Below are 9,853 nucleotides of genomic sequence, written 5' to 3' on the forward strand. Positions count from 1 at the left end.
ACATTCATCTCTACAAAGAGAGAGAGGGAGGAAACCAGTAAAATAGAAATACACAGATACTTCATTGACTTTGTAAAAATAAACCCAAAAATCAGCATCATACATAATTAAATACCAGAAGTATCCCCATTAACATGAGGAACAAAGAGGATGCCCATTATCAATGCTGTTATTCAATATTTTTCTGGAACCACTAGTCATCACAATTAGGAAACATATAAGAACATTTGAAAAGAAGAGGTAAATATGTCATTTCTTTCAGCTGATATCTAAAATTCAAAATCAACTGGGAAACAATTTAGAACAAGATAATTTCTACTAACTCATTAGTAGAAATAAGCAAACAAGCCTTAAAATAGAAAAAAATATTTTTGTTTACAACTATCAAAATAAACATCTAAGATTAAATGAAATAAGTTTGAAAACCCTATATGAAAATAACTTTAAAACTCAACAAAGATATTTAAAAACCACTAAGACAACTGGAAAGACATACTTTGTTCTTGAATAGTAAGACTTAATTTTGTAATTTCCAGATTATAAATTAAATGAAATCCCAATTAAAACACCAAAAGGCTTAGTTTGGAGAACTTGACCAAAACATGCATGGGAAGCATAAACAATCTCAGACTGAGTATGGGGAGAGGAACCAGGTCAGATTATATAATATAAAATAAACTTCCTGTAATTTCAAAAGTACTAGAGAAGAAATCATCTAATCAATGGAAGCGAACAGTTTCAAAAAAGACACAAATCCACCTGAGAATTTAGTATATAAAAAAGATTGGGTATTAGATCAGTAGGAAAAATACTGGTGTTTCCCAATAAATGATGTTGGGATCATCAGCAGCTCTTTGGAAAGAAAGAATGCTGGTGCTCTTCTCTAATTGTATATACATACTTCTTCCTGGTATAAAATATATACTGTTAACAGTGTTTACTTTTAAGGAGACAGACTAGGACTGGGTTAAGAGAAGGGAAAGAAATTGATGTTATATTTTATCCTTCTAAACTGTGTGCATTTTTATTATTTGCATGCATTATTTCATCTCTTAAAAGTATTTTTAAAATTAAAAATAAAAGGTATGTCCAAAACAATGCAGGCAATTTCAATATAATCATATTTGTATTCTGACAATTTTTTTAATAGCCCAAATGCATTAAAACAAATCCTTTTTTTTTTTAATTGCAGGGTCTTCTCATAGGATCAGCAGCTTGTTTCATCATCAGTGAAGCCCATGAGGCATACATAGTAATCACAGTTCTGGAAATCTGCATTGCTTTTTTTTTTATTCTAATATATATGCTAACACTTCACCACTTGCTGACTTATATACACTGGCCCTTACTAGTAAGTGTTCATTTTCATAATTCAAATATAAGCTTTGCCCTCAGCCCCAGAATAGAGGCTCTCCTTAAGTGAAAACTCCCGGAGCCACCTGTCTGGACAAGGACATAACTGAGCTGTGACAATTGGGACCCCGCTGTCTGCAGGACAACCAGCACACACACCTACTTCCATCTCATTATGGTCCTGAACACATGGCACTTTTCAGCTTGTCCTAAAGAAAAATTTAATTCATATATTCAGTAGGTACCCATTTCTTACCTATTGCTTATGAAACAGCACATGCTTCTAGTTTTCAAACAAAGCAAAAGTGAACATGGCAGAGCTGTAGAAAGACTGAAGGAGTCAGCCTTTTCATGTGTGTTAAGGGTCCGTACCCCCAAAGGGGTGCCAGATGGTGGAAAAGACATCATCACACAGCCTTCTTCAATAGCTGTTTCAGAATCCCACATTCTTTAACAACCAAAAAATTCCTGAAGCTAGTCCCTCGGGTCTCAGATAAATGCTATTTGCTGTGGAGCCTGAAGCTCTGCATCCTCACAGACTAGACAGGAACTACAGGTTTGTCCAGATACAGACATGGCCCAGGTCCCAGCCCTGCACCTTACTAGCTGTGTGAACTTTAGCCTCAGTTTCCCCATCCAGGAACTTCAGGGAAGGAAAAATGTGATAATAGCCGCCTCACAGGGTTCCTGTAACAGCACAGTGCTTGGCACAAAGGAAATACTCATTATGAAGTATCCGGCAGACCCCATAAGGTAGTTGGGTGGCTTTTACCATTTTAGTTTGCACTGTGAACAGTCCTGACTCTGAGCTCAGGCCTCTTCCATACCCCACTTCCTAACAGCACCTTTTTCTATCCTTAAGGTAGAATTGGTGGCTACTGAGCTAAAATTCAAAATATTTTCTCCAAGTGTCTGAGAGATTTTCTGGAAAGGCTGCTGAGCGCTCTCTGCCCCAGAGTGCCGAGCAACAGGAAGCAGACAAAGCCAAGTCTGAACAACTTCAGTTGGACGTATGGAAGACCGTCTTAGTTATGGAGAGCTATAAGCACGCAGAGGTTTCAGAGGGGAAACAAAAATTTCTGTCCCTGGAAATTTTCAAAAAGGGAAGGTAAAGTAATTGTTCTTGAGCACATACCATGCGCCAGATACTTTTTTCATATAGCTTACCTTATTTAATCCTCACAACATCCCGACGAGGTTGTAGTCACACACACCCCATTTCCTGTGTGACAAGTGATAACACTGGAGTACAGTTGCCTGTGGTCATATGTAGGCATGGAAACTGAGATTTGAACCCAGGTCTGTCTAACTCTGAAGCCTGGATTCTTTCCCAGCTTCAAGGATGCCCTGTTGCTCTGTGATGGTTTCTCTGTCTCCACCCTCCCTACATCTGGGTCATCCCCAGATTCTCTGAATTTTGTGTTCTCCGTATCTTGTCCTGTTTCCTCATGGTTTCCTTCAAATCTGGAGCCAAGGATGAACTGATTATCCCGGAGGAGGGAGAGACAGGTCCTTGGGGTGGGTGACTGAGGGCCACACAGCCCCAGGGTCAGCAGCTGTGCGCATGAGGACCAGAGCCCTCGGAGCAAAGGTCCACCGCCATAAAGTGGGAGAGAGCCACAAGGCACCCGGCTTCGCTGTAAGGCCCAGGCAGTGTCCAGGAAGTGTCTCAGGCAGAGGCCAGAGGTGGGTCTCCTAAGCATGAACCAGGAAGGTCCTGGGAGAGGAGCTATACTCGCAGTGGTCACAGGCAGCTCAGGCCAGCCTCTGCGGAGCTGCAGGCTTTGGTGAGCCCCGATAAAGCCAGGCCCCCTTCTGCTACCTCTGTCCTCGGGTGAGAGCATTCTCTTTTCTTCGGATGGCTATGAGAGCCCAGAGCGTGATTCAGCGTCCCTGCTTTTTCCTCGCTACTGTCCTCCAGCGTGCGGGCCAGGGCCCGGACCAGCACGTGGATATGCCTAGTGAACTCCCGGGAGCTTCGTAGGTGGGAAACTTTGTCTTACCACAAGGTTGCCCAGTTATTCTGACGCTCAACTAACTAGCAGTCTACATACTAAGCAACTACATACTAACCACATATTTGGTCAGGTGGTGAGTGATCTAATTGACTTGGAAGTTTTCTAAAAACACCCCTCAAAACAGGATCCAAAACTGTGTTTGCTTCTTCTATCCAGTCACTTCCTTTCTGATCTGCCCTTTCAGATCCCGTAAGATGAAGGACGTGTACATGTATGATCGCTCAGAGGCGTAAATAGGTACCACTGGGTGGTAACAGGGAGGCCTTGGCATGGTAAGAAGTGTGCTGGCTTAGTGGCCATATTGATGCCCAGGAGGTGACTAACTGAAACTTCAGAGAGTGGGTGGACTTGGGAGGTGCTGGCATTGAGCTGCAGGAGTCACTTGGGACCTTATCGGAAGGTCAGTGCAGCAAGCCGGAGAACACATGACCTGTCTAAGACTGCAACTGTTTCAGGGCTCTGCACAGTCCTGAAGCCCTGCCCACACAGCGGCCACTTTCTTTCAGCTCTTCTCTCCAGGCAAGATGGTTTGGTGCCCAGGAGGCAAAGAATTGGGGTAAGAAGTACTGATTTTAAGTGGCAATTTCCTTCAAGGCTCACACAAAGTTAAAGTCCTGATTTCCCTATTCCCACTCTTCGTTGGGGGAAGGCTAAGGATGAAAGTTCCCAGCAGGGAGACAGAAAGTCTGATGAATCAAGGCTTTAGACCCTCAGCAAGGCAGCACCAAGGAGTACTGGCCTCACAGAAGATGACCTACTGAGGTCTGTGGACTCTGGGACCGCATTCTGGCAGGGTCTCCTCCTCTGGAGATATGTTGGAGCCTAGGCTTGGGGACCCACATCCCAGTCTCAATTGCAGCTTCTCGCTTCTGTGAAAGTCGTGCCAGTGACACTGACACGCATGGGTAGGGCGCAGATTCAACCCTCAGCCAGCCCCTGACTTATCAGCACGGCCCTGCATCAGCTGTCCCCAGCTCACCACGGCGGGTCACCCTCTTCATTTTTAGACTAGTGTCAATGTACCCAAGGAGAGCATCAACTGTAATTACTGTCTTCTGAATAGCCCATATTTTTAACACTTCCACATTGTAAAAAATATTCTCCCATAAGGTCAGAGAAACTGAGTCCTGGTCAAGCAGATGTTTTTGCCAACAAAAAGTAATTTTTATAAAAACATAATAAACATGGTGTAAAATAAAACTATAGAAGTGATGATTCGAAAACTACTAGCAATATCTTTACATTTATACATGAGAAGTACCAGCTTTAGAATGTCCCCTTCAAATAAGATCAGTGAAAAACAACAGTTCTAGTGGCTTCTGATCAGACTCTGCCAGGTGTTTGGAGAATTCCTGATGCAAATGGAACCAATGAAAATTGCAGTTAGTTGACCACCATCTAAAGTTTATTGTGTATAAACTCTTGTTACAAATACCACATTTTGTGACAAATTTAAATGTTCAATTTTTTCTTCTAGTAGTGATATTTAAAAATAAGCATTTGACATGAGCATCTTTTTCTTTCCCAGTTATAATTCTATGTCATTCTGTTGATCTCAGAGAACAGTTTGAGAGCTTCAAGGAAAAATAACCATCAAGTAACAAATGCATCTCTCATTTCCATTCAGAGGATGATACTTGAGTCAACAGGGTATTTCATCAAGGTCTAGGGTGGGGAAGAGATGATGCATAAGGATGGCATTAGTGGGGAAACCGTAAGTCCTGTGGCACGTAGCAAGGCTCAGCTGCAGTTCTACCTGATCAAGGAGAACATAGCTCTCTGTGAAAGATGAGGTCAATCAGAGGGTCTGTGGCTAAGGCAAAAGGGAGGGCAGTTAGTCAGGAGGAAGCCTTTGGGCACTCAGGTCAGACTGCTGAGGGTCATAGCCACATACTGGCTGAACAACCCCGATAAGTTGCTTCCCCGTCTGTAACTTGGAGGGAATGAAAGTTTGTTGTGAGAATCAAATGAGATCACGTATTACCACCTTGGTACAGAATGTGACACATAGTAAGTGCTCAAGAAATGTGAGCTACAATAGAAATGTTAGGTGTAAGGCAAACATGAGCTCCAAGGGACAGTTCAGGAGAGCACTTCCTTCCGAGGAAGGATCAGAGTAAACTGTAACGCCCAGTGGTCCAACAAGGAGATAGATGGATTCGTGACAGGGAGTCAGCGTTATTACTACTACCGTTGTTAATGTGTGGTCTATGACAACAGCCAGTTTTTATTTTTGAAAGTCTATACTCTGCTTCGTACTTGTAAGAGTCCTTGTTCACATCTTTGAACATCTTAGTTTGCACTGTCCTCAGCTACTCGGTTTCCTGCAAAACAGCGAACTGCTGTTCCGGCCCCACAGCAGCCGGACCTCTCACTCAGCCTGCAGAACCCCGCTGGCCCTTACTGCCCACCATCCCCGGCCCTGCTCCCTGTACCCCTTCCGGAGTTACACACCAGGTGCCCAAAGAGACATCAGTACCCTTCCAAGAAGCAAGTTCACAATCCACAAAAGGGTTCCTTGCTTGCCAATCTCAATAGCAAAAACACTTGGAGTTTGCCAGAAGTTTACTTACTATCTGCACATTTTGAGGACAGACATCACAGATCTACATTTTGATGCAGCAGTCCCTCTCTCTATCGTGGTTCACTTATTGTGGCCTCACTGTACCACGGGATTTTAAAAAATATTATATTTAATTATTTATCGTGGATTTTTTTTTGCTATATCGCGGGATTTTGCGGTACTGTATACGTATGTTGTTAAAGTTACGCAGGTTTAAGAGTGTAGAATAAATGTAAGTTTCCTACTTCGCGGGGGGGTCTGGAATGTAATACCCGTGATAAGTGAGAGAATACTGTACTCCCACTACCCACAAATGCCAGGCACCTTATCTGACGCTTTCAAATTCATTATGCCATGTAATCCTCAGATCAACCCAGCGAATCCCAGTGATTATCTTCATGTTAAAAACTAGCATGTTGACACAAAGGGGTGAGAAAACCCACCCCAGATCACACATCGAGGAATTGGCAGGCCAAAATAAGTTCGGCAAATGACATCAACAAAAAGCGTTCTCACTTTTTTTGGTCCTATACCATGTTGACCTTCCATGACCCATTCCACAGAAATTGCCAAAGATGGATGCTGCACTTCCAACCTAGGGTGATGGTTTATTTCTTCCTTGTCTGGGTGTCTCTGATGGGAGGCAATAGTGAGTCAAATTCTCGGGAGATATTCAATCGTAGGCAATTTAATAAACCTCTCTAAGCTTCTGTTACATCTTCTTAAATGGAAAGCATAACAATACTGACTTTTCAGGGTGTTTATGAGGATTAACACCCATTGAAGAGCTCCATTGGAGCCATGATGATTCCATACACTGGATTGCAGGGCCCTCGCTATGTTTGGACAAGTACACCAGACAGGCAGGCATGACCAAGTCAAGTCACTTTAAAACTAAAAATATTCAAATTAGATATCTGAGCCATATTTTGATTATATCACCCTGGCTTTTACCCCTCTCTTCAATTATTGCTCCACCACCAAAGCCCAGCCTCTGCTTACACTCAGAAATGCACCCCACCCACTTATCCTTACCCTTTATCTAGCAGTTAAGGAATCCAGTATTGAAAACCCAAAGGAAGGACACATGTAGCCTATAGATGTCAGGGCAGACTCAATTCTGGCCATGTCTTAGGAAATAGCAAAAGTCAATAGCACAGGCATCACTCCAGAATACCAGGCCCGCTCCTCAGATGAGTTCCTGCCTTCTTGGTCTGTGTGAACCTACAGAATAAATATGACCCAACTTCCAAAGGATAGGTTCTATCTGCAGATTTGAGAATGGAATTAAAGCAGCAAAGTCCTACTCTAAAATTTTATTTTTATATTAAAACAAATATATTGTGGAATAGAATGCAGAAGTATATTGATTTAAAATATAAGGTTTCAAAAAATCATATTTTGTGGAAAATGAGTATGGGGCAGGCCCCCAGGTTTCTAGGTTTTTTTCATGTTTGCTTTTCTATCGCCTTTAAGAAAAGTCTGATGAAAAAGTTGTCAGCCTTTTTTGTTTTAAAGATTTTATTTACTTATTTTTAGAGAGAGGGGAAAGGAGGGAGAAATAGAGCAAGAGAAACATCAATGTGCCCTGACTGGGATTTGAACTGGCGACCTTTTGGTTTGCAGGCCGGCATTCAAGCCACTGAGCCACACCAGCCAGGGCAGCTTTTTTTTTTAAATGGTGTTCTTTAATAAAATGAAACCCATTCCTGTTGACAAAGTCCTATCTAAGACCTTACAGTCATATAAACTCATGTCTCTGGAAGAGGTAAGAACTATGCTGCTGAAGGTTCCTCTTAAAGGGAAAGTTTTCAAAAGGTATCAGTCCTTAGATGGGTAATTGGGCAACTTAAATATTTTATGAAATTACATTTTCATGTAAAGTCGACAATTTTTAATTCTGTATTACAGGATCTTATCAACGGTTTCATTACGACTGTGTTCCTTTTAGTAGCTGCTGTCTTGGCAATGCAAGAAAAGGAAAGAAGGCATTTATTCTATGTTGGAGGGGTAAGTAGAGGCCTTTACGACTCCGTTTGAGATGAGTATGTCAAGACTCTTTCAAAAGGGAAACTGGCAGACCTTCAATATTTCACTTACAGAACAACATCCTCACCACCACCCCTTCTCTCTCTTTCACCAATAACTTCAAAGATGTGAATTTATGCAGACTCTCAGCTCAACAAAATCTGCATTCTAATACTCATTCTCAAAACAGGGACAAAAACAAGTCTGTTGAACCTCTTTTGAGAATGGTATACACTATTCTTTCAACCCTTGCAACAAGCCTACAAATAGCACTTTGACTTTTCTGGATTAGAGAATATTTTTAAAGCACATGAAAAGAATGACTGGAGTGGGTGCCGGATTGTCAAAAGTGACTGACCCAGCCTATTCAGGAGGGAAGGAAGGAAGTTCTCAGCAGTGCCCCACACAGGAGAGGCACGTTTGACTTCATCTTTACAGATGTGGTGCTAAGTACCTTGCCCTGGGTCACAAGGCTGGGATAGACTGGGACTCAAATCCTCATATGAAGAGCACAAAATATAGAAGGTTAAATGCTTGGAAGATGTGGGGTGGGGAGTGGGGAAGTGAGACTTTGATTCAAGAAGTTAAGCAATGGTAACAGAAATTAATCCAGAAAAAAAAAATTTAAATTCTTTGAATTCATTCTATAATCAGTAGATATTTGTCAATCCCATTGGACTGTGCCAGGCTTCAAGCCAGTGTTGGGGTCAGATTCCTTGCCCCCTGGGGGAACTCACAGATTAGATGGGGCAATACCTACCATGAAAAGTTCATTGAAGCAGCCAGGGGATTAAGTTTAAGTGGCCAGAAAGAGAAACATCCAAGGCAGACACGAGCTGGGCCCCATCTGCTAACTCAGCCCCAAGCCTTCTCTCACCTGCCAGGGACTCCCACTCCCTGGTCTCCGTCAATTCTTACCTGGCTGGCAGGAGCCCCCCACCGCCACCCAGTGGTTCCCCTGCCTCCAGCCTGGTTCACGTTCCAGTCACCTCTCCATTCAGCAAGTGGGCTTTCTGAGTCTCACAACTGACCTCTCCGCTTCATAAAGTCCCAGATCCTGCCCCCTCCCTCAACGGCTCCAGAGGTCTCAGCCACACTAGATTCCTGGGAGACCTCAGTTCTCCTCCTCCCAGCTGGTTCCCCTGGGAACTCCTTCCTGCCCTTTCACCAGGACCCCTCCACCACCTGGAGCTTCCTAAGGCCAATGCCCTTCTCTGGTCCTTTCCTGCGCTTCGGGAATCCAGTGAGGTCATTACTGGCAGCAAAACCCACCATTTCCAAAATTCCTTTTTCTGGGAGCGGCAGAAAGGGTCACAGCGAGTGTTGGAGGGTCAGAGGACAGGAGGCCACCCGCATCCTGGGATGGGGATAAGGAAGACAGGTTGCTCCCAAGCTGCAAAAATAACCGCATCTTTCCTTCCCGCACATGGACAGTCCCTGTGCCTCACTGCGGTAGTCGTGTGCCTCATCGATGCGACTGTGGTCACCAAGAAGATGAGGAATGAAATGAAAAAAGTGCTGAGAATCGGAGTGGAAGCTGGTTTCTCCCCAGCCCCGGCTGAACCCACCCCAGAATCCGGGAAGGCGCCGGTGGTCGCCTAGTCTCAGGCGTCCTCTCCGGCATCCACAGCGGCGTCCTCACGGGCCCCCTCGCGGGCCAAAGCAGCTGCGGCCCCCTCCCGCTCCTCCCACTACTGAGCTCACACGCTGTCACCCATCCCGGCCCTCCTGCGATCATAAAATCAAGGCTGCTAAGTCGGGAACACTTCTGCTTCCACGTGTTGCCTTGTGTAAAAGTCGAGTTACATTTTCCGTGCAGGCCGGTGCGCCCGTGGGGCACTGGGCGTGGCTGTCCCCAGAGGCTACGCGAGGCCTTTGCCCCTGCCCTGGG

The sequence above is a fragment of the Furipterus horrens genome, unplaced genomic scaffold (genome assembly GCF_987537825.1).
Source record: "Furipterus horrens unplaced genomic scaffold, mFurHor1.1.pri manual_scaffold_13, whole genome shotgun sequence".
Classification (NCBI taxonomy): Eukaryota; Metazoa; Chordata; class Mammalia; order Chiroptera; family Furipteridae; genus Furipterus; species Furipterus horrens.